Genomic DNA, 7,903 nt, shown 5'->3' with positions numbered 1-7,903 from the left:
AAAAAATTTATAATATACAATATTATCTATATAATATATCATATATCACCATATACATAACTCTTTCAGCTGCTCAACTTCCGTGAGGGCACTAGTTATTCGATTCACTCAGGCTAGTTACTCTTTCCTCTGTTTTTTTTTGTTTTCTTCGCCTATGACTTTTCACCATTGCACTCCACTGTGAGGGGCAGAGTGGTTGCTGTTGTTGTTGGTTGCCTCGATTCCATAAGTGAATGGCGCTAGCTGAGCCCGCCCAGCATCAGCGGTGCCCTTACGGCGCCTCGATTTTCAGCTGCGGGGGAAGGGGCAAGGAGTCAACTGCAGCAAAGAGCGTTGCTGCTATTAGTAGATGTCATATTAGAGGCAGCGAAAAGCAGCAACAGCCATGCAGACTAAGGCAACTTCACTCTCAGGCACGATATTCAATTTTCAGGCACCGCATGGGGGCGGCAGGCAGGCAGGCAACAACAACAACAACAAAAACAACAAATGCAACTGCAACAATTGAGGCAACTTTTGTTGGCATTCGTTTGTCTTCGATTTCGATAACATTTCGACATTTGGGATAGAGTTTTAATTGAATTGCCTGCAATCTGGCGGAAGGCAGGTGCAAAGCCCGCAGCTGAAATCGAAAGGCATTTGAGTGGCGTCCACTCAGGTCCAACTTGTATATTAATTAGATCAGAAGCATGTTCGCCAAGGTCGTCTTTCGGCGACAAAATTGCATGCATAACAAATTTGTATGTCGTTGCCTCTGTCACACGCACAGCTACACACACACACATTTACATACATACAGAAAGACAGTCAGATCAAAAGGCACTTTGGCAGGCTTTTAGCTCTGCCATAATTCAAGCCGATAAGCGATCTTAACTATCTACACGATCTGGACAGGCAGCCAGACAGTCGGCAGTCGAGAGTCGAGCGTCGAGCGTCGCACGCAGAACTCGCTGCCAAATGCATTTTGACTTCTTTTTCCAGCCAGTTACTCCAACTCCCTGCCATCTCCCTCTCCCTCCCTCTCTCTCTTTCTGTGACAATATTTGCATGGCAAGTTGCCTCGCATTCGTAGCTGTAGACCGTTATCGGCGTGCGCTATCAGCGCCATCATCTCATCATCAATGTGGCATCATCAACGCGAAATGATCGCAAATTATCTGCCTTAAGAGTCGATTACAGCCTTTGGAGTTCCTTTGGTGCTGCCCGTTAATGGTTTTGTGACATTTTTAAGGTTCGATTTCGAATTTGTAACAAATGTCGGCATAGATTAAACGATGCCCAGACGATAGCATTCGATTTTTAGTGTGGCATCTCCTAATGGAAGTCTTGTTAGCCAAGGCGCAGATGATGAAGAGTATAGCTAGATGACTGCGAATGGATTGCTTGAGACTGAATGATAAATGAAGTTCGTATAAATGTGCTGAGAGGGGAGATGCATTCCAGATATTGTGTTAGGCCTAACTAGCTGGGTTTCTAAAGAGATTCCAGCAGTTCTGTTTAATATCCGGTTGGTTTATAGATATTGAGGTAACTTAGCTGAAGAGGATAGTTTATGATGATCTACTTGTAATAGTAATATTTCAAAATTTGCAGAAAGTTGTTCAATAAATATTCTAGAAGAGAAAGTTATCTAAGTGAGGATTAAGACTTGAAGTTCTCATTTACTTGGATTATATATTGTCTGGTTATGTGATACTAATGTGAATGTCTGAATAATTGAAGAAACAAAGAGATCTCAGTTAACAATTAATATTGCTTTATTAATATATAGTTTTAATTATATATACATATATGCATATACATATATGCCATATTAACTCCCATGAATTTTAACCAAATGTCTTGCCCAGTTCCAACTGGTTTACATACCACAAAGCTTTCAGTTCATTTACTTAATTGCAGCACTCTTCAATTGATTGCTTTCTGGAGCTGCTCACTTCAGCTTTGGCTAAATCTGTGCAGGTAACTCTTCACTTTTGCAGCCTCCAATAAGATAATTACCATGTTTCGAATATCGCTGAATCGTTCCATTTCGATAATTGCAATTTGATTGTGTGCACAGTTGAGTTTCAGTTGACTCCCTCCCCGCTCTGCCCCTCTCCGGGGCTAACACAAATGTTGCCGGCTACTGTATTTGGCAGACAGTTGCACAGTTACCCACCCGGTGGTTGGCTGCGGCCACTTTGGTATCGCATTTAATCTCTTCCTGGCAGACGACGGCTGCTACTCGTGTTGCCAAAAATCGCTTTGGCAACGCTTGCTATTGCTGCTGCTGCTGCTGCTACTGCTACTTGTGCTGTTGTTGTTGTTGTGCCCACTGTTTGATCTCATCATCATTATCATCATTAGTATCAGCATCATCGTCATCATCATCATCATCAGCAGCAGCAGCAGCAGCATTCGTATCAGGCGGCAGCTGGAGGCGTCTACCCTTCTGCCACTTGTGCGACTCCTGTGCGGCAGCAGCTGCTGTTGCTGCTGCTGCTGTTGCAAAGGACATCAAACAGTTGCGGCGATCGCTTCTAATTTGCATAAACATTCGTTTAACATTTATCCCCAAAAACGTTTTCGCTGTCGTCTTTGCAACATTTTGGCTGCCCGGCGCTGCGCCTCAAAAAGTCGTCATAATCGTCGACATTTTTGGCCGCAGCCAGTAAATTTGTGCTTTTTCTTTCTTTTCTCGTATTCCTGCCGATTTCATTTCATTTCTTGATTCCGAAAACCATTTAAGCACAAAATAACCGCTTTTGACAACACCAACAACAACTGTTAAGCCAACAACAACAACAACAGCAACCGCCACAACAGTAGCCAGAAATCGATGCTAATCTTAGCCGGGCAGAAGCAAAAATGTGAACGCCATTTCCAGTTTAATTTTGTAGATACCCTGTAAAGTAAGGAAGGCGCTGATGCAGCGTATAGGCAGCAGGAGTTGAGTGAGAGATGGAAAGACTTTATATATGAATGTACAAGCTTTGAAAGTTCCAGAGAGTAAAGAGTAGGTATATAGCTCATTTGAATATGTACAGCCTACACAGCCTATCAGTTGAATATAAGTAGAATGACAATGGCTCGCTTCTCTTCATTACATACAGTTGCCTGCCATATAAATACTCTTAACACAGCAAACGTCTGTTCATATTCCATTATTCCATTCTATCTGCTCAGTTGGAAGTCAGTTTACTGCTCTTAGTAACTGTCACTGCCTATGCTCACTTATTGTCATACTCTCACAATCGGTTCTCTCTTTATACCAAACACCTCTCTGCCGCTTAGGGCATGCCCTAGTCTAGCATACCCCTGGCTTTATCATTTTTTGCTCGTCTCTCACCATGGAGTACATAAACCAACTGCTCGCAGCAAAAGCAAATAAATGGAGTTGTCGTTCGGTCGCTTTGCATTCGTCCTGCTATTGGACTCTATCACAAATATGAGAAATCGTTGGAATGCAGAGACACAAAGAAAGCAAAAAAATGAGGGAGAAAAACAACTCAATTTAAGGAATTATGCAGCTGTTGGCAAACTTTGGGTTGTGCTCTTAAAGAGCGGCACTAAAAACTTTAGAGCCCAACAGTTGACTTGAGTTCGGGTGTAAATCAATGTGTGAGCCAAACTCAAGTCGACAGACAGCCATATTTTCTTTTCATATTAAGCCCAAGTCGAGTGCACATTGCAGGCAATTAGCTGGCAATCTATCAGCAGTCGCAGCAGCAATAGCAATTGGGTCTGCAGCAGGAGCGCTTCGTTTGAGCGGCTGGCTTGGCCATTGTCGGGTTTGTGGCTTGTGACAGGCTTGCCAACCCACCTAGCAAGCCGAATGGCATTCGAGGCGACCTGAATTGGTAGCAAAACGGTTCAAACTTTGCATTCGAATTGCATTTACATTTTAGCAGTTTGGCAGTTTGGAAAGCCCATGCCCTCCCCAATGCCAGTCGAGTGCTTTCCCGCAGGGCGTTGAGCAATTATTGCCGCATGTAATACACAATTAACATACAAACTCGGCAGACGCCCAAAAAGAAGAACAACAAAAACAACAACTCAATTAAAATGTTAGTCTGGGCTAGCAAATGAACTGGGACTTTCGTGGAGCAAGTTTGAAGTGCAACAGCAACAATTGCTAGCAACGGCAACCGCAACAGCAACAGCAACAGCAACTGTAACTGCAGCCAATTGCCAATTTTGGTTTGGCTAAACAACTGTCGCCTTTGATTGGCATTTGAGGTGCGCGTGCGCGTGTCTTTCGAGGCAAACAATTAATTTGAATAATTAGCAGCTAACGACGCGACGCGAAGCGGCCAGGATGCAACGCTTGCCGCATGGCAGCAACTGGCGCTGGCTGCCTTCAACTGTCGCCTTGTCGATTGTCACGCCATGGACAACAGTTGCAGGCAGCTCAACAACAACAACAAAAAAATGCATTTGGCACTTGAGAATTTATGTGTTGCCTCACGTGTGTGTGTGTGTTGTGCCAAAGGAGCTGCTGCTGCTGCTGCTCGGAGCTGGAGGCGAGTACGTCACGCGAAATGATGAATTACTCGCCGGGGACGCGCGTCAGGCTTTGATGAGAGACGACAGCGTGAAATTAGACAAAAGGATATGGGCCAGAGGGAGTTGGGCTGAAGTGTACCTGTGTGTATGCGCGTGTATGTGTCATATGTGTGTGTGTGTGTGTGTGTGTGTGCCTGTCTGGAGAGTTGACTCTGCACTCGAGAGCAACAAACACTGCGCCTTGACTTAATGAAGATAACGTAGAGACATTGCCAGACCTGGGCGTGTTTTAATCCTTGGGCTAGACCCGATGCCGCCTTTACAAGGTGTTGCTGTTGTTGTTGTTGTCAATGTTGGTGTTGTTGTTGTTGTTGTCGCTTGTCGCGGCGCACACGAGGCGTTAATTTATTACAAATTATTATGATTCCTTGTTGCTTTCTGATGTTTTTTTCCGTGATTTTTTATGCCGTTTGCTGTCATAACCGTTGGCAGCAGCAGGAAACGGTTGTGCAGCAACAACAACAACACCAACTACACCAACAGCAACAGCAACTCGCGTTGAAGACGTCTAGACAAATGCACTTCAAAGGTTAACATGATAAATGTCGTTTTGTTGCATGTGACGCGACAACTTTCCAGTTGTTGTTGCAGCTGTTGCTGCAATTGTTGTTGTAGCTGTAGCTGCAACACTTGGCGTGGCAAATGGCAAAATGTCGCCGCAATGCAGTTGGGCATTTGTTTACTTCGTTCTCTTTTATTGCTCACAATGCGATTCTTAAGCTAAGCCTGTAAACGAATTAATCAAAGCCAAGAGCGCAATTAAGCAGCCTTTCGTCCGCACAGGATGACGGAGGATTTGTAAAAAAGCGACAACTTGTTAGTTCTATTAAAGTAATTAAGCGCCAGTTGTCAACGCTATTGGAAATAATGCCAATAAACATTCCCAGGCTTGGAAAATGGCAAAGAAAGTCACGGCCTGCTAGCATTCATAACTGCGTGTTCCTCTAATTGTTGCCGTTTTCCCAACAACAATTGCAACAACAACAACAGCAATAGCAGCAGCAGCAGCAGAGAAATATAAAATAAACTTGTCCATTGCCATTTTGACAACTGCAGAGCTGCAGGCGGGAGATTTCTTCATCTTTATTCACATGCAGCACTCATATGTGCGACAGCGATGCGATGATGCTGTTGCTGTGGCTGTTGCTTGTGCTGCTGTAGCAACAGCAATCAGAGGCGAAACCACAACCGCAACAGCAAACACAGCAACAACAACAACAACAACAGGCAACACTAACAAGCGACTTTAGCCAAATTAAGTTGTCCAGTTTGCGGTGTACGCACAGCGGGTTGCAAATAACAATCTCCTGTTTACAGCGGCAACAGCAACAACTACAACAACAGCAACAGTACACTAACAAACAACAGCAATCAAAATTGCAATGCAGCAATACGAGCACCATATTCAACAACAAAAACAACAAATATATATATACATGACAGAAAAAAAAAAAAACTACCATCGACCTAAAAAACGCGTTTAACTCATATTTCTTGCCAGTCTCTCCCTCTCTGTCTATGTCGCTTAGGTTACCTTCGCTCCTACCTCTGTGCTCTATGTGCATTACTTATATAAATTGTCAATATTTGACACATTTACGTGCAAACAAAGACTGAAAAAAATGAAAGAATCAAAAAACATATATCCGAAAAATGTTGCCGATTCGAAGCTTTATCAGTCCGAAAGCAGTTAGCAAAGAAACGAATTGAAACTCAAATACTCTATATCTTTAGATACAGATACAGATACAAAAAAAGATACAGATACAGATACAGATACAGATACAGATACAGATACAGATACAGATACAGATACAGATACAGATACAGATACAGATACAGATACAGATACAGATACAGATACAGATACAGATACAGATACAGATACAGATACAGATACAGATACAGATACAGATACAGATACAGATACAGATACAGATACAGATACAGATACAGATACAGATACAGATACAGATACAGATACAGATACAGATACAGATACAGATACAGATACAGATACAGATACAGATACAGATACAGATACAGATACAGATACAGATACAGATACAGATACAGATACAGATACAGATACAGATACAGATACAGATACAGATACAGATACAGATACAGATACAGATACAGATACAGATACAGATACAGATACAGATACAGATACAGATACAGATACAGATACAGATACAGATACAGATACAGATACAACGATACAGATACAGATACAGATACAGATACAGATACAGATACAGATACAGATACAGATACAGATACAGATACAGATACAGATACAGATACAGATACAGATACCCTATGTACATCTACATTTATATCTATAGGGAATTCGAACAATTTCACAAATTTAATTGAATTCATCAAAAATCATAAATTAACTTAATTTTTAAGAGACCTACATATTTTAGCACATTACGCAAGAGCAGTTGTTGTTGTTGTTGCTGCTGCTGTCGCCGTTGCTTCTGCGCACGCGCATCGCTGACCAAGACTTCGGCAGCAACTGTTGCTGTTGTGGTCGCTGCTGCTGCCGCGGTTGTTGCCGCCAGTTGGACACCAAAAATTATTAACTAAAAAACACAAAAATTGCTGCAAAGATTGCTGCGAAATTGACATTTGGTCGTTAATGTGGCCGGGCCAAAAGTGTCTGTCCAGTTGGTCCGTCTTGGCCATGTGTCTGTTGGCTGGCCATTGGCCCGTTCAGCCTCGATTGCTTTGTTGCCGCCGTTGCCGTTGCATGCAACTGCCAATAATTCAGAGCTTTTAATAAAAATGTTGCTGCCGCTGCTGCTGTTGCTGTTTCTGGTGCTGTTGCTGCAACAGCAGAAACATTGGCGGCGGCATTCATGCGGCGACTGTACAAGATTTATATCATAATTTATTTATTAATTTCATTAAGTAAATTTTATTTGATGAATGACGTTGTCCGCATTCGCTTTTTTTTTTTTTTTTTTATTCGTGCTAAGCAGTTGCCGTTGGCGGCTGCCGAAATTTTGATTATTGTTGCTGCAACAGCAACAAACGAGCCAATAAATAATACCGAAAATTACATTTTACAGCAGACAGAGTGTTTAATGGGCCTTTGCCAAGTGAGGAGCCTGTCGGGGTTTCAATCGGGAAGTCGTTGAGTCTAAAGTTGGGTGGCTAGGACTGAGTAATCTCTCGGCATGTAGAGATATCGAGGAAAGATTTTAGTTTTTATTAGCATAACTAAAATTGCATTTAGTTTAGTATGAGTATGTGCATGTTTTCAAAAGCTTTTTAAATTCATTGAAGCTTTTTATATCTAAGACTAAAATGAAATAAGAAATAATTTATTTATAAATAAATT

Source organism: Drosophila mojavensis, unplaced genomic scaffold (assembly GCF_018153725.1).
Source record: "Drosophila mojavensis isolate 15081-1352.22 unplaced genomic scaffold, ASM1815372v1 contig_74, whole genome shotgun sequence".
Taxonomy (NCBI): domain Eukaryota; kingdom Metazoa; phylum Arthropoda; class Insecta; order Diptera; family Drosophilidae; genus Drosophila; species Drosophila mojavensis.
This window is presented reverse-complemented; position numbering follows the sequence as displayed.